This window comes from Natator depressus, chromosome 8, assembly GCF_965152275.1.
Source record: "Natator depressus isolate rNatDep1 chromosome 8, rNatDep2.hap1, whole genome shotgun sequence".
Taxonomy (NCBI): Eukaryota; Metazoa; Chordata; order Testudines; family Cheloniidae; genus Natator; species Natator depressus.
Genome location: NC_134241.1, coordinates 27,466,760 through 27,488,498, shown reverse-complemented (window position 1 = coordinate 27,488,498; position 21,739 = coordinate 27,466,760). Strand labels below are relative to the sequence as shown.

At 41.2% G+C, this 21,739-nt stretch overlaps 1 protein-coding gene across 1 annotated transcript in view; it reads right to left on the bottom strand.

Annotated features, from left to right (window-relative positions):
• The window catches only part of TENM2 (teneurin transmembrane protein 2), a 1,431,609-nt gene that overhangs the window by 1,266,750 nt on the left and 143,120 nt on the right, over positions 1 to 21,739 (bottom strand). The gene's annotated exons all lie outside the window — the stretch shown is intronic.

Here is a 21,739-nt window from a genome sequence, read left to right as displayed (position 1 = left end):
TTGGAGGATTAGGCCCTTAAACTGCCAATCCTGCAGACTCTTACATTCCTAACTTTGTGTAGGTGAATAGTACCACCGACTTTAAATAGACTACTTGTGTTTGTAAAACTAGGCACATGTTGAAGTGCTTACAGGTTTGGAGACTTGGATTACAAATGACTAGGGCAGGTACTCTGGGTTCGAACCTGCAAACCCATTCACATGGAGAATCTGATTGATTTAAATGGGACTATGCACAGAAAGAAGAGCAGTATTTGTATGAGTAACAGCTGCAGAGAAATCCAGTTATCTTTATATTTCACATGAGGTACTACAGATCTGTGGCACTAAGTAACTACAGTCTCTGTTTGAATATATGTATGTGAGTGTACACACACACAAACAAAACAATCCACATTTTGTCCTTGCATACATTGTTACAGCTCTCGTGGACACTAATAGGAGCTGTACATGTATCCAAAAGGAGAACACAGCTATCTATATAGAATAGACTAGCAATTCATCGTGTGTTACATTTAGAAAACAAGCATTTCAGATGATATGGTATAAAAGATGTTATGAAATCAACATGGTACTTACTATAAAAGAGACCCCGTTAGATTAATATTGATTAGTATCTTACTATGCATGATCTTTTTCTTTTATTTTAATCAAGAAACAAAGATCTATAGTACCTGCAACCCATCAAGTGTTTCCAAGCTACATTCGGGTACCTGAGTATTTTATTAAATCAGCAAATGAATATGAAGAGACTCCATATAAATGAAATATAAAGATAGAAAGAAATATTTCCTTTGCTTATTGCCTGTTGAACTTGACTCAAAATAGGGGTGTATGATTATATGTGCTGTACATACATTCTTGCTGAATGCAGAGTAAAATGAATTAGACTGAACATAAGAATGGCCATACCAGGTTAGACCAAACGTTCATCCAGCCCAGTAGCCTGTCTTCTTACAGTGGCCAATACCAGGTGCTTCAGAGGGAATGAACAGAACAGGTAAATCATCAAGTGATCCTTGCCCTGTCGTCCATTCTCAGCTTCTTGCAAACAGAGGCTAGGGACACCATCCCTGCCCATCCTGGCTAATAGCCATTGATGGGCCTATCCTCCATGGATTTATTAGTTCTTTTTTTGAATGCTGTTATAATCTTGGCCTTCACAACAACATCTGGCGAAGAGTTCCACAGGTTGACTATGTGCTGTGTAAAGAAATACTTCCTTTTGTTTGTTTTAATTCTGCTGCCTATTAATTTTATTTGGTGACCCCTAGTTCTTGTGTTATGAGAAGGAGTAAATAGTACTTCCTTATTTACTTTCTCCACACCAGTCATGATTTAATAGACCTATATCATATCCGCCCTTAGTCATCTCTTTTCCAAACTGAAAAGTCACAGTCTTATTAACCTCTCCTCAGATGGAAGCTGTTCCATACCCCTAATAATTTTTGTTGCCCTTTTTTGAACCTTTTCCAATTCCAATATATCTTTTTGAGATGGGGCAACCAGATCTGCACACATTATTCAAGATATGGGCGTACCATGGATTTATATAGAGGCAATATGATATTTTCTGTCTTATCTTTCCTTAATGATCCCCAACATTCTGTTAACTTTTTTGACTGCTGCTGCACATTGAATGGATGTTTTCAGAGAACTATCCATAATGACTCCAAGATCTCTTTCTTGGGTGGTAACAGCTAATTTAAAGATCCCATCATTTTATATGTATAGTTGGGATTATGTTTTCCAATGTGCATTACTTCGCATTTATCAACTCCTTTAAACTCTGTGGGCTTGTCTACACATACAGCACTGCAATGGCACAGCTGTACTGATTCAACTCTGCTGTTGTAGCACTTAGTGAGAACACTACCTATTCCATTAGGAAAGCTTTCCCATCCCTGAGAGGCGGTAGCTTTGTCGATGGGAGAAGCCTTCCCATCAGCATAGCACTGTCTATAGCGGGAGTTAGGTTGGCATGACTGTGTTGCTCAGGGATGCAGATTTTCCATACTCCTGAGTGATGTAGTTATACGGACATAAATCAGTGTAGACCAAGCCTGTGGCTGTAGCCAAGGTCAACTTGCAACCCTCATATTTTGTAGCAGAAGCATCCACCTGCTGAAACTAGGTAGGAATTACTTACAATAGAAAGGCTGTCTACATATGTATACATATTAATTCTGAAAAGGATGATACATACAGCAAGTGAAGCCTTCTATAGATCAGGTCTAGCTTGCATGCAAATTGCATAGAGAACATGGATTGGCAAGCTAAAATTTATTTAATATTCATTAAACTGTATATCCATGGCACAATATCCAAATATTCAAAGCTTATTTAAAAAATAGCTTTCAGAGACTGAAATCTCTTCTAAGTAATTTGCAGAATTTTGGAATGTCCGAAGATCTCCATATCTATCTATTCTGAGGGAAGGGGGTAATAGACATTTAAATAAAGATTTCCATAAGGCTCTTTCTCAGTACCCATGTCTAGGCTAGATTCTGATCTCAGTTATAGATCCAAAGTAATTCTGTAAAGAGTGTGAATTTTGTAAGTAATTGAAATCAGAAACTGTCCCTGTGTCTTTAAAAATGAAACTGAACAACTTCAGAATCTTTCCAGTGGAGGGATTTTCTGTCCACTTCAGCTGGAAAATGGAACATTGTAATAGTGGGAGTTGGGATGGCGCCCTTCCCTGGGCTTTCTCAGTTACTGGGTCTTGAAAAGATAACCAACTACCAAAAAGCTGCAAACTCATGGAGGAAAAACTCCTAGCAGACAAGGACAATTCCTTCTGTTCTCTAATTGCCTATCTATATAAACTGTTTATCATCTGCTGTTCAATAATCTATTTGCTGAACATGGAATATGAGGGAGCATAAACAGTTTATATAGATAGGTCTTTTAAAGAAAGTATTAAATCCATTATCAATTTTTTATTATATAGATCACTGCCATTCCTACCATTTTATTTAATTGTGGCTTCATTTTTCATTAATTTTCTTAAGAAGCCTGAAGTGCAAACATATTAAAGGAGTAATTAAAAACACAATGAAAAAAACCGTTGTAAAGCAAAAGTGAAAGAGAGAGGGAGAAATTATTTACAGTGACTTTGTGACATGCTTGTGTTAATGTTAACAAGCCATTAGAATTTGGTTTCTATCTCATATCATTGCATAAACCAGATCCCTATCTGAATCTGAGTACTGAATGCTTGGCCCATTTCTGGTTATTCAGTTCCCCCCCCCCGAATTAAATTAAATTAAATTAAATTAAACAAATTAAATAAAAAATGCAGAATATATCCTATATAAGTAAAAGACAACTTGGAGTGATATGCTATTCTAGAGTAAAAACCAGTAAACTTACTGTTCCTCCCTAGCATCGACCACTTTCTTGAAAATAATCTGTACAATGATGCAGTAGGTTTTCAATCTCTAACTGCAATGATGACTGTACACCAGTGGCTCTCAGACTTGAAGAGCTGCTTCTGCCTCAGTCGTGAAACATAGATCCCCTTTAGACTGTTGTATTTCCTATTAGTTGTAGCCCAGTCCAGGGCTCTTAAATTTTCCAGATGCTTTTTTCAAACCAGCAACATATGAAAATACAAACACCTGTCTGCATCCAGCATGGCTGCTTCACATCTGTTCTTTTGGTATAATTCAATTGTGATCACAGTAATGCATAACACAAGATCAAGATGGACAGTAAAATGCAGGAGAACAGAATCAGGGTACACAGGAACCTGGAGAAATTAGAGCAAAGTGGCTGTCTGCAACAAGGAGAGAGTCAGTATTAATAAATCTACACATCCTAAGAGAAGAAAGCAACAGAACAAATGCAAAAGCAGGAAAGGTAACCGAGCATCTTTTCTCATCTCGTTAAAGTGAGTTTATTTGCATCTTGTCTCCATAGTAATGTCCCAATATTCCTCTCATGTAAACAAACACTTAGTTGATGCAGGGAAGGTGTACAAGGGGGATATGGATGCTTGGAGAGGAGGTGAAGGCAACAAGGCCTCTATCTTAAGAAGTTGTTCACAGTAAGAAAAAAATTGGGAAACACTGATTACAAACAAACTTGATTCTGATCAGGCACCAAAGTGACAGGCTTAAACAGAATAGAGGGTATATCCAAACCACAGAATGATCTTCTTGATCGCAGCTCCCTTTGCTCTAATCTTTCCAGGTGATTTTGTAGTTTGATTCTGTTCTCCTGTGTGTTTGCTACTGATGAAGAAAAACAGTTGAGTGGGTGTATACTACTATTACATATAAAAAATCCTGCAGCCCCAACGTTACGAGAATGTTATGTAGGTTGTTAAAGTCAAGCACTTGAAAATTAGAAAATGTCAGCGTTTAGGTTGCCCATGCAACCTTAATACACCCCCCCCCCCCCCTTGGTGTATCCATAGAGACAACAGCAGTCAAAGTGCACCGTGGAACTTTTAGTGCACATTAGCAGGACCCACATAGTGACTTAGTGTGCAGGAGGCTAGTGTGCTGGACATTGACACCCTGGCCTACTGCATATTAAGTCTCCATGTGGACAAGCCCATAGTGTGGGCAGAGCCAACCATGTGTGAGAAGTAGTTAGTTTATTTTTCATCACTTCCTTAATCTACGGGCATTGTGTGGTCTGATCATAGTCTCTTTTTATTTTTTTTTTCTGCACTAATCCCCATGGGTGACCTCTGTTACACTGTGTGGAGTGACTCATGAGCCTGAGTGGCTACCTCAGGGCAAACTGTCAAAAACAGGCAGACATCCCAAACTGGTGATGAGTTTTATAATTAGATTTCACCAAGCCAGTAACAACTGTGAACTCCTGGATCACTATAATAGTCTTACTATGGAGTCAGGGACAGTCCCATTAGATTCTCCAGTCTATCTTGCCACTCAGACAAACTGGACTTAGTGACAAATGGTCACTTACACCAAAAATCACATCCCATTCAGGTTGCTTCAAGTCCTAAGAGTCCAGTCACTTGCCCTCAGATCAATTGGTATGCTAGATCTTACACCAAAGACAATGTCTATATCAATCCTGTAATAAACTATTTAAAGGTTTAAAAACTAGGAAAAAGGAATAAGAGAGTCATTTACAGGTTAAAGCAAGCAAACATACACACCAATGAGTTACCACTTAAATCCTAAGACTGACAGAGTTCTCAATTCAGGGCAGACCCAGGAGGCAACCCCTGGGGAATCTCTGGCTTCAGTTTAGAGTCTCTGTCCCTTCAGAGTTCTAACAGCCAAAAAGATGCTTCTTCTTCTCAGAGATTTTTTATTCTCTTCCCCCCATGATGAGACAACTTCACATGCATGTCTACTCTTCATGGGTGGGGGACAATCATAGAACCATAGAACATCAGGGTTGGAAGGGACCTCAGGAGGTCATCTATCCAACCCCCTGCTCAAAGCAGGACCAATCCCCAACTAAATCATCCCTGCCAGGGCTTTGTCAAGCCTGACCTTAAAAACCTCTAAGGAAGGAGATTCCACCACCTCCCTAGGTAACCCATTCCAGTGCTTCACCACCCTCCGAGTGAAAAAGTTTTTCCTAATATCCAACCTAAACCTCCCCCACTGCAACTTGAGACCATTATTCCTCGTTCTGTCATCTAGTACCACTGATAACAGTCTAGATCCATCCTCTTTGGAACCCTCTTTCAGGTAGTTGAAAGCAGCTATCAAATCCCCGCCTCTGCACTTGTCCTTGTTGAACCTCATCAGATATCTTTTGGCCCAATCCTCTAATTTGCCTAGGTCTGTATCCTATCCCTACCATCCAGCGAATCTACCACTCTTTGGTTGTCTGATGTTCCACAATGTTTTGGCTGGTGTCTATGGGTCTTTTTTGTCAGGCAGGAGATAGCACCTCCTGTGGCAAAATAGTATTTTGGACTTGGTAATGTTTCTCTCCTGACTGTGGGGTGTACAGTTTCAGAGCAAACACTTTTACAGTTACAGTGTAAGGATAAGGCCTTTGTCTGCAGCTATATTGTAAGGCCTAAAGCCTAAAGCTTTTGTCTGCAGCCAGATTAAAAGAGCAGCCATTAGCTGAGAAACTGGAAGTCACATACTCACATTCCATCTCAATTACATTAAAACAATGTAATATCAGGCTGTTAAGAAGGAGACCCTGTCTTAATGGTACCCACTATCACCAGATAAAGAAACAGATCTTAAGATGGTTAAAGAAAACTTAGTTTGATAGCATTCTGTTTGTCAAGAAATCACTTATCAATAGCTGTGGTTGTGAAATCCTCATTTCTTTATTTTTTGTCATTATGGTCCCCACTTCCCTATTGTTTATCTGTATGGTCTCTGTCTGGTTCTTTAATTGTTTCTCTGTTACATAATAAATTTTGCTAGGTGTAAATTAATTAAGGTGTGGAATAGATTTGGTTGGATAATTTTGTTGCACTATGTTAGGATTGGTTAGTAAAATTTTAGTACAATGATCGGTTAAGATACAACTAAAAGGGACTCAAATTTCACTATATAAACTGGGGTCCAAAAGGAAGTTATTTGGGTACCAACTCCAGGACACAGCCCCAAGATCAGAGCTGCCAGACCTCAACACTCTGCCAATGATGCCATGCAGAAACTGGAGTCCCCCAGATGACCTGATCCTGACTGAACATCAAGAACAACTGATCTGTTTTATTGGGAATGGTGAGCACTGTATGTGTAGCATGTGCAGTCTGTTTTTGGTGATTGTTAATAAATAGAGGTTATGTAGTATATTACTGTGTAAGTCTCTTTCATTGGTAAAAGACCCCATAAACCCACAAAAGATTAGGCCCTGAATCCACAAGGAAAGGGTGTTTGCTCTGAGTGCACAGGGAAAGGGTGTTTGCCTGCAGCCCACAGAGGATTAGAGCCTGGACGCCATGGAGGGGTAAAGTTAGGTGCTTTTCGCCTAGGAACTGGGAACGGGTGGCAGTGCCTAAATAAAGAGGGTTACACCTTGAGCCCTAGGAACTGGGTAAAGGTGAGTACCCTGAGTGTGTGAGTAACAGAGAATTTTGTGTGGGTAACAATAGAGCAACATGGGATATAGATATTATAAGTGAGATTAATCCATGCAGCAACATACAAGTATTTCACAGAGTCTAAACACAGAATCCGTTCTTATAAGACTAACACCTATTTTGAGCAAAACTAACACGCAAGTGACCTGATCTAGTCTCCAGCTAAGAGGTTTTCAGTGCTTAGCTACTGCCTGCAGCCTGGGCTAGAGTTGGCATCTGGCCTGCCAGAGTCACAAACCTCATCTTCTCTTCTTACTTTTATCCATATAATCTTTGAATCTCCACCTCTGCTTTTTTCCCACTGTCCAGCTCTTTCTCCTGCCTCTACAATATCTTAAATAAAAATGTGACAAAACCTGAACTTCTGAGGTGTTTCTCATAAACTTCCTGCACCCCTTCCCCACTACCACTTAAAACTTGGTTCCTCTCCCAGTAACTGAAGCTCACAGTGGTTTTCACAGTGATTGATTGTATCTGAAAGCATGTGGAGACACTCCTGTGCCAGTCTCTCTCTGCCTTGATCCTCCCAGTGCCCAAGCTCAGTCACCTTCTTCCCGTTCCCTAGCAGAATGGGGGAACACACAAACTGCCTGGCACAGGAACCTGGTGTAAGCATTCCCTTCAGAGCATTTTCCAAACTCTGCCTTTTTGTTCCTTTTCTTTTTGTAATCTTGCCCATCTGCCACTCACCCATGGCTCTCACTACACATCTCTTCTGCACTACAGCATGTGTCCTCTTCTTTCTTTCCTTCACTGGCCCCAATTCTCCATCCTTGTTACCCTCAACAGTTCTCACCAGCTCCACCCATCACCATGCAGCCTCTCTTCCCACAAGCACACAGGTAGGGTTCCACAGCCACATCCTTCTCAGCTCTGGATACACATTTGGCTCAACCCTGGCCCCCACTCCTCCATCCTCTTAACTTCCCTCACCTGCCCCCACCACCATCTCTGCCCCTTTTGTGTCACCATTCCCAAACTCAGTCCCTTCCCCTTCAGTCTCTGGAGTGCCTACCCCACCACTAAAAAAGATTATAGCCATCCACAATCTTTTCATATCTCGCTCCCTCTAGTTCATGTCTCTCACAGAGACCTTTATCTGACAATGACTCTGCAGCTGCCCTCTCTTCTTGTAGGCCTCTACTTCTCTCATGCTCTCTATCCAGGATCAGATCATGGTAGGAATGTTGGACTTCTCCTCTCCTGCCATATCTAAATCGGGCACAATTTTTCTGTACAACAGTCTCTAAGATATGGCCCTTCCTTTCCAGCCACATAGCCAAAATGGTTGTCCGGGCTCTCATCATCATGTATCTTGATTATTGGAATATCCCTCTCTAGCCTTCACAAATGCAATCTTGCTAGGCTCATATCCATTCAGAATACTGCTGAGAAAATCATTCTAGACATCATGTTGACCATGTCACCCCTCTCCTTACATTCCTCCACTGGCTTCTTGTCTTTACTTTCAAGGCCTTTCATGACCTGTCATCTCTCCTTCACTGTCAAAATATCAACTTCCTCCTCCGATCAGCCCAGCATGTCTGCCTCCATCGCCCACTTGTTAAATTTTTGAACAAGCATTTTATGCTTTCTCTCATGCTATCCATTATGCTGGGGAGGAGCTCCTCATAAAAATCCACAAAGCTATCTCATCATCCTTCAAATATTTCTTTGCTGTGATGTGTACAAAAAACCTCAACGATGGCTAGTCTGTGGGCTCATACCACAATCCATAGGCGTCGACTCCATGGGGGCTCCGGGGCTCCAGCACCCATGGGGAAAAAATGGTGGGTGCTGAGCACCCACTGGCAGCCCCCCCTCAGCTATGCCCGCTGTGTCTCCCACCCGCCGGCAGGCCCCACCAATCAGCGCCTCCCCGCGTCACCCACCTGCCACAATCAGCTGTTTCACAGCATGCAGGCAGGCTAGGAGGGAGGAGCGAGGATGCGGCGCGCTCAGGAAGAGGTGGGTGGGGTGGAGTGGGGGTGGGAAGAGATGGGGCATGGGTGGGGCCTTGGGAGAAGGGGAGGAGTGGGGGTGGGGCTTGAGGCAGAGCCGGCGGCTGAGCACCCCCGGCACTGTGGAAAATCAGCGCCTGTGCCACAGTCTGTCATACTGACCAGTACTGTCTCATTGTTTCCTTGTACTCCCCTCTCTCTTTGTCTGTGTCCATCTGTTGTTTCTTGCCCTATACTGAGACTGCAAATTTTTTGGGGCGGTGACCATTGTTTTGTTTCATGTTTGTACAGGATCTAGCACAATGGGGCACGGGTGCTGGAACAATTTGTATAGTTGGGGTGCTGAGAGCCACTGAACCAAACTGTAAACCCTGTATATCAGTGGTTCTCAAAGCCGGTCCGCCACTTGTTCAGGGAAAGCCCCTGCTTGGCTGGACCAGTTGGTTTACCTGCCGCGTCTGCAGGTTCGGCTGATCACGGCTCCCACTGGCTGCGGTTCGCCGTTCCAGGCCAATGGAGGCTGCAGGAAGTGGCGCGGGCCAAGGGACGTGCTGGCCACCCTTCCCGCAGCCCCCATTGGCCTGGAGCGGCGAACCGCGGCCAGTGGGAACCGCAATCGGTCGAACCTGCAGATGCAGCAGGTAAACAAACCGATTCGACCCGGCAGGGGCTTTCCCTGAACAAGCGGTGGACCAACTTTGAGAACCACTGCTGTATATGATGGAAACCACTTCAAGCCAGGGAGTGTGGCAGCACCCCCAGCACTCCTAGTTTCAACAATGGGATCCTGGTCCATGACTAGGTGCTATGGTAATACCAAATAATAAATAAAAATATTTCTGACTCATCTTTCTCTCCTCACATTCCGCGTCTCAACAAATCTCATTCTCACTCTTCCTATATGACACTTGCAAACTCTGTCCCTTCTTCTTGGCCCCACTGCCCAAACATTTTTCTCCACCTCTTCATCAGTTTGCCTGGCTTTCTTTCTTCCATCTCATCAGTTTGTAGCAGCTAAAATAATCTTTGTCCATATCAGCTGTGCCCCTGCTCCGTACATCCCTTTACTGCCTCTCCCACTATCCATTCAAAAGTCTCAACCTCATTTTTAAAGCTCTGTCCAGCCCTGCCCCTGCTTACATCTCTTCTCCTGTGTCTCCCCCCTTCATCCTTGGCATCTGCCCCTAATCTCGTCTCTCTTTACTACTTCTTTTGTCTTTCCCTGACACTTTCACCCCCATTACCCTTTCCTATGATGCATGGAATGACATCCCTCTCCTTTGTGCCAAATACACTCAAACTCCCGTCCTTCAAAACCTACTTCCTTCACCTTGATTGTCACTACTGTGGCATCCACCCCTGCACTGTCTGATCCTGCTCTCTTGAATATTTTATATCCCAATGCAGCACCCACTGAGGTCAATGGGAATATTTCCATTGCATCTAACAGAGTGTGGATTAGGTTCTCAATCACTTCTGATATTTTCTTCTGTACTTACATGACCTGTTCTCTCTATAATGTGACACACATTATATTTGACTTAACTCTTCCCCATTCTTAATCCTCTCTCCCTTCTTTATCTCCATGTTCTACATCTGTCTAGTTTAGGGTGAAATTCTGGCTGGGTTCTCCCTTGACGAAAGAGGGTGCAAGAAACTTTCACACCTTGTTTCACTTGAGCAGAGACAAGGCACAGTCTATGCAATCTCAAAAGTGCCAGGATTGCTTTCCAATGATGCCCCTGTTCTACTGACTGCAAGAGACTGTGACCCTGTCCTTTTGTGCTCCTCTCTCACCCCAAGTCTCTGCACTGGGTGAACATCTACATCTGAAGCCTAGTCCTGCATTGAGGCCAATGGAAATTTTTCAGTTGACTTTAATCGGCCTATGATTGAGGCCTTCAGGTAACTTTGGGTATGTCTACACAGCACAGAAACAGCCTACCCCACAGGGTCCGAAAGTCTGGGCTCCGGCCTCAGCCCTGAAGTCTACGCAGCAATGAAACAGCCCGGCAGCCTGAACTCGAGTAGTCAGCTGGCATGGGTCAGCCACAGGTTTCCTTTGCTATGTAAACATAGTCTTTGTTAGGGAGTAAAACATATTTCAAATAAGAGAAATAAGGAGTTTTTCCTATGCCTGCATTATTGGTGTGGGGATAGAATATTCTTTGTGACCCCTTGACTATTCCTCTTGCTAATGAAATCCCACATCATCACAAAAAGTAGCATAAAATGTGTTTGAAACGGACATACTTGTAACCTTATTCAATAGAAATAAGCATTTAGAAAACATCTGGTTTACTTTTCTGTACAGTCTAATAATCATATGCCACAGAGTAAATACTTGGCTGAGAAATAGATCCTTAAAGCAGTTTATTATTTAAGCACAGTATAAATGTTAAGCAGACTAGAGGAAGCCAAGGCAAGATCAGCTTTTATTCATTCACCCTTTGCTACCATGCTGACTTCTGATTGACGGAGAGGTGATAACACTACGCTTGGGAACAGAGAGAGAATACAGTGATGTCATAGCAAACATCATGACAATTATATTAAGAACTAGGAAATGTGACTTTTAAGATCTGTTTCTTACAAGGGCATAGAAAGCAACTAGAAATTCTTAGACCTTAAGAGGTCTTGCATCGCTGAATTGCAATAATGTACTTCTATGTACATTAACCTGAAACTGTGAACAATCTAGAGGATTAAACTACCTTATCTGACTTCCCCATTCTTCAGTAATCATTGTTTAAATTCAATTACTTCACACTATATATTCAGAATTGAAAAAGAAATATCTTCACTTTTTACTACACATCAGCAAACCATCCTCAAACTTCCATTTTATTTCATTAGTAATATCATGGCTACAGATTTCTCATTATCTGAGGGAACTTTATATTTAAGCTTCTTATTTAGATGAAATAATATTCAAAATATCCATGCAAACCTACCTTAGGTGAGATTTAAAATTACTTATGTGACAGTTAAAACGTGAGGTCAAATCATTCTAAATTTATTTTTTTTAAGGAGAGGATGGGTAGTAAAATCTTGCCACCAGTAATATTTATAGTTAATATTGCTAAGGGCAATCAAGTCTCATACTGCAGGATGCTGCTTGCTATAGGAGTCAAGAAGGATTTCACCCACCAATACATAGACGTGCAACACAAGCCGGGTGCATTACGATACAATTTATATTCCCTTCTTCTGGAGCATATGGAATTGGTCATTGCTGGAAACAGGATACTAGCCTTGCAGGGCCAATTACTAGGTTTTCAGTCTGATGGTTTGGTGACAATGATTGAGTCATTGTGCAGAATCAGCGAACTGTACTGCTTATTTAACTTCCTAAATTAGCATTTTAAAATGTGCTTTTCATTTACAGTATTTATTTTGCAATATTTTAATTTTGACTGAACTTTACTTACAGTGTCACCATACGTTTTACTGTGATGGAGAGTTAGCAAGGAAAGTCAATATTTGGCATACCAGTATTCAATACCTATAAATATATTCTCAGACATCATTTTAGTAAACTATAACAAAACAAAGGACGGTGCCAGCCTCTGCTGTTTTATTACAGCTGCAATAAAAGTATGGTGGGCTTTAACAGAAGAAATATAAGCATTCCATGTCTTAAACCAAAGGTAAAATAAATATCCCACAATAAAGCTTACTGAAGGTATTCTCCTGTATCAGAGAACTGATATCACAGTAGGACTCGCAGCAACTTTATTCATCTCTCATTCGCCCTATGGATGAGATTTAAAATTGATTCTGTGTCAAGTAAAGCACCATGATCTGATGAAATACATGAAGATAATTTGATATCACTGCAACAGCTCTCCTGAGTTCTTATACCAAAGAGCTAAAATTATTCATTGCCATTTCAAAGCCTCAGCAGCAGTGGTTTCCAGGGGGCAGATCCAAATGCTGTTACAGTCAAAGAAAACCTCCCATTGGCTTTAATGGGCATTGGATAGGCCTCAGGCTCTAAATTTAGTTTATCAACTACTAACTCCAATCAGCTTATTTATTAACATATCAATGATCTAGTGTACATGTATCAAGTACTCAGATTCCACAGTGATGGATGCTTCACAAACGTTTTAGATAGAAGAGAGACAGAAAGAAAAGAATAGATTATTCATATACAATTTATATCTATCTCTTTGTTTCCACTATGTGCTTACTAGGATTCCTTTGTGCTGCTTGATACCTAGTCCAATGTTAAAGTTATTTAGGCACAAAGGGCCAAACTGTGTGGTGACCTAAGATTCATTTTATGTTAATGCCTAGAGACCTCAACCTGACCAAGGTCCCATTGTGCTAGGGTATTTCAACCACAATCTAGATAGACAATACAGAAAAGGGTGGAAGAACGTGTTGGGTAGAAAAGCGTTGGGGGAGAGGGTAATTTTCAAAGTAAAATTGCCAAAAAAGAACAAACAATTATCAAAATAATTGGGAGAAAAATTAACTAATTTATTAATGAATGGTTTCTCATACGACTAGTTCAGTAAAAAAACAAATCAAAAGTTTGTACGCAGTATGTTGTAGCAGTGCCAGTCCCACGATGTTAGAGAGAGAAGGTGGGTGAGATAATATCATGTATTGGACCAACTTCTGGTGGTGAGAGAGATAAAAGCTTTTGAGCTACACAGAGCCCTTCTTCAGATCTGGGACACATACTAAGAGTGTCAAGGCTAAATACAAGATCGAACAGAGTTTAGCATAAGTAGTTGAATGGTCCCACAGAATATGTGCTAACTAAAAGCAAATAGATAAGTAATTCAAGGTATTAATACTTAAATTTTGCTTCTAATAAACTATGAAATTCTCATACAAGACAAAAATCACAGCAAAATTTGATTAACTATAATAGAACTAGTATCATAGAAGGGTAAAATTCAGGAAGCTATGAGACTCAGCAATCGTGTTATTCAATCAATTACTCAAGGCACTAAACTTATCAAAGGGTATTTATCTCGAATTGAGAGAAACTCATGGTTAAGTACCATTAACAATTCAATGAACACATTAAGTATAATAATATCAAATAAACAGAATAAATTCACTGAAAATAAATTATGTTAACCACTATAAAGGCAATATAAAAGTCTTTTAAACTAGAAGAAAAACAAATATAATTAAAACTGGTAAGCTACGCATAACAGTATACTTAAAATAACACCAACATAAACAAGACTAAAAAACCAACTAGTTATTCTTCTCAATTCTGTCTGGATAAACCAGAATTCTAGGACTAAGCATAGCATTTAAAGAAACAAGTTGAAGGTCATATGACAATTAGAGCTCAAGATTAATCAGTGTTCCCATACACATGCCTAGCTGGAAAAGTTACACCACCACCACATAAAAAAAGCTGGGGATGTATGAATGCAGAGCAGGTTGGGTTAGCTCTGATTTGGTGGAACTGATAGCCTACAGATTGGAAATGCTGAAAGACAGACAGCAAGTGGTGTATAAGGTGATGTTTAATTGAAACAAGGTGAGCAGTTAGAAAAGAAGGAATTTGATGTGAAGAGGTGCTTTTGTCATCTTTCAATTAATTTGCATAAGAGAAATACTTCTAAATACAGATGGTCACAGAGAAAACACACACAAAGTATAAACACTAGCAAGACAAGTAATTTAAGGCGCACAATGCTCTTATTAATTGGAATAAACAAAGGTAAACCTGTAACAGTATAAATTACCACACACAACAATCAAAGTGAGGCTAGTTTGGAGTGGAAGGTGTTAACACATAATGTAACTTTTTAGTGAGAAACACACAACACAACTAGTATTCTAAAATTTACATATGCAGTGTTGTTGTTAGCATATCAGTCCCAGGATATTAGAGACGCAAAGTTGGTGAGGTAATATCTTTTATTGGACAAATTCTGTTGGTGAGAGAGACAAGCTTTTGAGCTCCTAAGCTCTAACCTGTAAACTTGAAAACTTGTCTCTCACCAATAGAAGATGGTCCAATAAAAGATATTACCTCACTCACCTTCTAAAATGTATAACACACAAATAAAGATTCAAGTGAGATTTTAAAGTTAGCTTTGCTCATTCAGAAACCATGGAATCTTACAAGGGAGACTGATCTGAGTATGCTTCTCTTACCAGCAGGTAATTCTGATGTGCACATGCAAAGATAGCACACCTACAAGGGAGTGTGAGAGAAAGATACAGGGCAGAGCAGAGCAGAACAACGACAAAGTTGCTAGCTCTCAGTAACACTTAAAACTAGAAATTAAGTTTAAACAAAAACAGCAAAACAAAAAATTAATCAAACAATCAATTTCCCCAGAGATTTAACAATATATAGTTCAAGATTTTTGAACATACACGGTAAGTCAGTTATATGCTCAAGGCTGGTTCTTTAAGCAAGAGCTAAATAACTTTGGTAAGCTGGTAACTGTTAGATCAGTCTTAATATACAAAAGTGCAGATATTATTTCCTCACAATTACAGTGCTCTGTAGGTGAAAAACAGACATTTGAATTTATGTACAGTTATTTAGTTACAAGGCGTGATGTTTAAATCCTGTAAGTAACTGTCCAATTATCATTTCTTAGGAGAAGATTTCAAAACTTAAGGCTACCTTATGTTTCTATTTCTTTCCTATTACTACTATAATCTTTCTTGGTATTTACTTGGAATTAGAATATCTTAATAGTATTTCTGGAATCTGTTAAGATTATTAATTTGGAATGGCAATTCAAAGATCCAGAATAATGGTCTAGATTTATGGAACAAGTATCTGAATTACAAGGGAATTCAGGATTCTAGAAAGGGAGTATTTTCTCTTCAAGGCCAAAATTCTGGCTTCCTTCAAAGCCCAGAAATTCCCTGTGTTATTTTAACAATAAATACCGACTTTTAAATCTTCTTATGCTTTAGAACAAACTGGGATTTATCGCGCTCTTTCGTTGGCCGGGCAGTCTTCTACTATGGTAATAATTTCTTCTTGGTATATTTGATCTTCAGGTAAGCACTTTCTTTAAGATGGCTTATATTTGGAACTTTGGACCTTTAAGATTCCAAAACCCAGGTTCTTGCCTGTTAAAGGACTTTTAGTTAAAAGAAACACTGTCTTGGGATAGCAAAAATCACTGAACACAGCTTACGTGAACAGTAACATTCTTCTTGGATCTGGATTGGGATGTCTTGGTGTCCAGAAAACTCAAGACCTGCAGTGAAGACTGAATCTCTCAGCTGAAGAGAATCAGATCTCTTAAGTGGGATGAGAACAACAAGCTAGGATTTCACAACACTTCTTATGCAGTTATTCTTCCATTCAGTTTTATTGAGGGGCTTGGTCTATCCCAAAAGTACATGTTTGGTAATTTTCTATTGGCCCCTTTTAATTTTGTGGAGGTATTTCTTTTTATTGCAGGTGATAAATTTATCAACTGAACAAGTTAAAGTGTCATTTGCATGTTTTCTAACCATCCGGTGGATAGCATTTGAGCTTCACAAAAGTTTCGTTCTTCAAGTATTCTATCTTTGTTTTGGGGAATTTTTATTTGACCTGGTTGAAGATATAATGTTAACAGAATTATTTGAGTCTTCTAATTTAGTCTTTAGTTGTTAACTCTTCTTGAAACAACTGAAAAAAAACCCCAGTTACTAACCTTCTATAACTGTTGTTCTTCGAGGAAGTGTTGCACATGTCAACTCCACTCTTGGTGTGCATGCTCTCCATGCACAGTCACTGGAAATTTTTCCCACAGTGATCCCTGTCAGGGCGGTTCTAGCACACTCTGCTGCCTCGCTCCACTGTGTGCTGGTATAAAGGGCCCAGCCACCCCGAAGTCCCCTCAGTTCCTTCTTGCTGGACAACTCCACTGCAGAGTGATAGGAGGGTGGGTTGTGGAATGGATATGTACAACACATCTTGAAGGACAACAGTTACGAAAGGTTAGTAACCGGTTTTGTTTCTTCGAGAGACTCCACATGTGCATTCCACTCTTGGTGACTCACAAGGAGTAAAGTAGGAGGAAGGATCCGAGTTCATGTACCTAAAGATTGGAGTACAACTGTCCAAATTTAACAAGGAGTCTGGAGTACTAAGTAATAGAGGCATAACGAAATAAGAAGGTGTGAGTTGAAGATCAGGCTGTCGATATACAAATCTGGATTGGGAAGCACGCAAGGAATGCTACAGAAGTCTTGCAATCTTGTGGAACATGCCGTCACTTCACTGGGCAGTCAAATGCCTGCTAGATCATAACAAACACGAATGCAGAAAGTTATCTGAGATGAAATTCTTTGTGAAGAGACTGGGAGATGCTTCATTCTGACTGCTATGGGCACAAACAGTTGAGTTGACAAACAAAGCTGTTTAGTCCTGTCTATATGGAACATCATTGCCCTTCTAACAACATAGGTATGCAGACATTGTTCCTATCTATTGGTGTGTGGATTTGGGATGAACCGTACATGAGTAAATTGACTGGTTAATATGAAAATTAGATACCACTTTAGAAAGAAATCTCAGATGAGGGTGCAAGTACATTTTACCCTATAAAAAATATGGTTCAGATGTCAGAGCATGCAGTTCAGTCATCCTCATGGCCAAAGTGATAGCTACCAGGAAAGCCACTTTCAGAACTTCAATCAATGAGGTTCAAGTCTTGGGGTGGGTGGGGTGGGAGAGAGGATGGGTTCCTTTATTTGAGGGTACAACCTTTCCTGGTCCTTCACAGCTCTAATTGTCAGATCATTAGACAATACAGAACAGTTATCAACACGAGGATGGAAAGCTGATATTGCTTCCAGGTGGACCTTGATAGAAGATATTGCTAACATATGTACTGAAGAAGTGGGAAAGACAGATTACAAATATGGGTAAAATGAAATCTGGCATCCTGGAAACTGGCATGGCGCCCTTGAGCGTCCCTGGTTAGTACCCACTGGGAGTCTAGATGGAGTAGGCATTGATGCAGAGGCAGAAGGAGGAGGTAGTGTATGTCTATAACCCTACTCTTCTTTCTCTGCAGGGGCAGAGTAATGATGGATCTGCTGTGCATGGAAATGCTTTCTGGGTGGGGCTGGAGTATACAACCCCAAAGATTTTTAAATTGCCCATGAGTTCTTCAAGCCATGGAGCTCAGAGTTAGTTTGCTCTACAAACAGCAAAGACCCTTCAAAGAGCAGTTCCTATAAAGTTGGTTGAACCTCTTGTGGAAGCCACAAGGATTGCAGACAAGAGATTGTATGTATGGCCACTACAGAAGCCACAGATTTAGCCACTAAATCTGCTACATTGAGCACAGCCTGAAGCAAAGATCTTGCCACAGATTTTCCCTTCATCAACTAACAAGAGGAACTCTTGCATAGCATTCTCCAGCAACAGGCCTCTAAACGTTAAAATGGAGCCCTACACATTAAAATCATACTGGCCCAAAAGAGCTTGCTGGTTAGCAATCCTGTTTATTCTACTGTTAGCCTCCAGTAGAATAATTTTTTCTACCAAACAGATCTAGTTTTTTTTTATTTGGGGGTCACCCTGTGTTCTCGTTGTCATTCCCATTCATTGGCCTCTGACACTGGGATGAAGCATAATATTTACATTTGACACTTTTTGAGGGAGGGATTAAAGACAAAGGGATCTGCCAGAGAGGCTCAATGGGGTCTATAACTGCCTTGTTAATAAGTAAGATCACTCTTGGAGGATTTGCTGTGGCCAAAATATCAACAAGATGGTGTGAGGATGCTTTAACGTCCTCCACCTGGGTCCCCAGGCTTAAGGCCACTGTTTTTAGCAACTCTTGGTGGGCCTTATAGTCATCTGGGGGAGGTAAAATCCCCCCTGAGAGACAGTCTCATTAGGAGAGGAGGAAGAAGAGGCCAGCACAGGCTGCGGTGGCTCCTTTTCCACTAGTTGTCCAACAGGATCCTCCTGAACTACCTCTTGCTGCCCAGTCCTGGGCTCAGAAGCAGGTGGTGCCTGGTGAGTAGGTGCCCCACGTCTTTCTGAGGACACAGAATAGGAACAAATCATGTATAGGTTAGAAACTGGGGAGAAACCTCACAGTTCCAAAAAGGCCACTGGACAGGCGGTGGGCCCTAGAGTCCCCCTGGCCACCCACTCTATGGTGCTCCTGCTAAAGGTTCCATAGCAGGGTAGTCATGCCTTGGTGGAGCAGCTCTGAGGCTGGGAAACATAGGAGCCAAACATAGGAGCCAATCAGAGGACTGTGACTCCTCCTCATCTGATCAAGGAGGAGCTGCTTATGAAGGTGTTGGAGACTAAAGCTGAGTTGGAGAAAGATGCAGTGCAGCCAACGTTACAGGCTTCCCCTTCAATGGTACCAATAGATGTGCAGTTTGAGGCCACAGAGGCTAACACGGCACCAAGTGGTACACCAGTGTTGCTGGCACCCCTCTATCTGCTGGTTACGAAAGCACCATTGGGAATACCGGCACCGAAAGGCTCAGCAGATCTCTCACTGCTGCAAATGTCTCTGGCGTGGTTGGTACCAAGATGGTATCAGGATGGCACAGTGCTGCAGATGTGGAAGGCACTCCCTCAGGACCCAGTCTTGATGGTACCTACCTCAGTGCTGTAGTCAACAGTGATGACTTCTGTGGTGCCAATGAAGAGGAGTGCTTAGGTTTCAGCTGCACTCTACTCTTATTCCCATGCCAAGAAGACTTCAGTACCTCAAACCTTCCTCTCTCGTCAATCTGCTTAGAGGTCTTATGGCTCTCTTCTTGGGCACTGGGGACAGTGAGTGGTGCTGGGACTCAGGCAACACAGGAGACAAACATCTAACCGATGCCAAGGCACCTGGTGCTGAGTTTGACTGTCCAGGTTCCGACGGAGGTTTCAGGGCTGCCTCTGTGAGCAAAACTTTTAGCCTAGCTTCACTGTCTTTCCTTGTCCAACGCTTAAGGTCTATAGATCAGGCAATGATCCTGAATATGAGCTTCCCCTAAACACTTCAAGCAACTTGAGTGTGGCTTGCTCACAGGCATTAGCCTGGCACAAGAGATGCAGGGCTTGAAGCCCAGTGACCAAGGCATCCCTCGGTACCAAGTAATGGAAAAAGCCCCAAACTGGGTATTAAAGAAGAAAATTTACACTATCTACAGTGTTAACTAAGTACTAACACCATAAATCTAGAAATCTACCATTAATTTACAATGAACACATTGAAAGGATTTGCTAAGGCAAGCCAAGCAATTCCAACAACCACGGGGCAGTAAGAAAGAACTGAGGGGGCTTGAGGGTGACTTGGCCTTTTATACAGGCCTGCAGCAACAAAGGGTGCTCAAGCCACCCCTGCAGGTACCACTGAGGGAAAAATTTTCAATGACTCTCTGTGGAACTCACACACACTCAAAGTGGAATCCACGTGCAATCACTCAAAGAGAACAGCAGTCTCTCTTATATGTGTTATTTTGGGGTGTGGCTGCCCAATAGCACCCCTTGCTGGCCAAGTGTTGTACTTCCAGCACTCCCTGCCTCAGTTTCCCTCCCTGAGGTGGGTCTTCTTGACTTTACACACGTTGTTCAGTTCTGGAGAAATGACTTAACCCTCCAGCCAAGTCAAAAAACAGAACACTGTCCTGAAAAACACAAAAATTTCTTCTGTCTTTTGGGTCTTCTCTCAAACCCCCTTTGGGCCCTATTATGAGTCCTTTGTTGGGTTACCTTTGAGAGTCTCTTTCTCCAATCTGGGACAGCGTGCTGACCTAGGTTGGTTCCCTTTCCCCTGCAGACCCTAGCTCAGGGCCTTTCATGGGCACCTACCTATCTACCTACTCCCTCCCTCCCTCACTGTGGTTCCAATGAACAGACTGCTCTTTCTGAACACTCTTAAGACCCAGGTGTCTACTGAGCTAATTAACTGCCATCCAGCCATCTAGGTAATAGCTAACTACTCACAAATGACTTCGGGTTGGCTCATTCTCCTTAGCAAAGCCTGCCACACGTTGGCAGGTCCCTGGCTCCCTGAAGGGGCCAGCCCCTCTAACATGGTTATTTTGAAGTTTATTCTTCTTACTTCATATTACTGTAATTTAAGAAGAGTTTTATTCAATAGTGCTTCCAACGGTTGGAAGAAATTATCCCCAATATCAATATCCCACTTCCCAATAACTAAAATATTTTGCCTATTCCAAGCATTATCCTAAATAACTTTAAAACTTAGTAAAATAAGCAAAATTTCTCTATATAAACTCCTAATATTGTCTATTATCACATTCACAATTAAAAGTAGCAATTCCTTTATATAACATTCCTACATACAGTAGTGTGTAAATGTGCATTTCCATAGTGACTCATATTAATACTTAAGCATTATTCCTAAAACTAGTGAAAATACTTAATTATAAACAGAAAAGATTATAATACATTTAGCTATATGTATTCAGGCAAAGTGTATGTTTTGTTACAAGAAAGGAACTCAAAGTTGTCGCCTTAAAAATTAACTAAAAGACCATAAATACCTTGGGTCTCAATAATTCCTTCTTTTGTTCAGGTGGCTAAAACATTGGTCATTTACTTTTCTTAATTTTATGAATTAGGGATTGTTGTGCAATTACTTCTGCAGTTAATTTACTCCTTTGCATATTTTTAAGAGGTGCATTAGTGGTTGTGTTGGAACCACAATGTCCAGTTTGTCCGAAGATAAGAAATTTTCCCATAACAGCTTTGGAGATATTTATTTTAGAGACACTCAGGTTTATGGAGAAGCTTTAC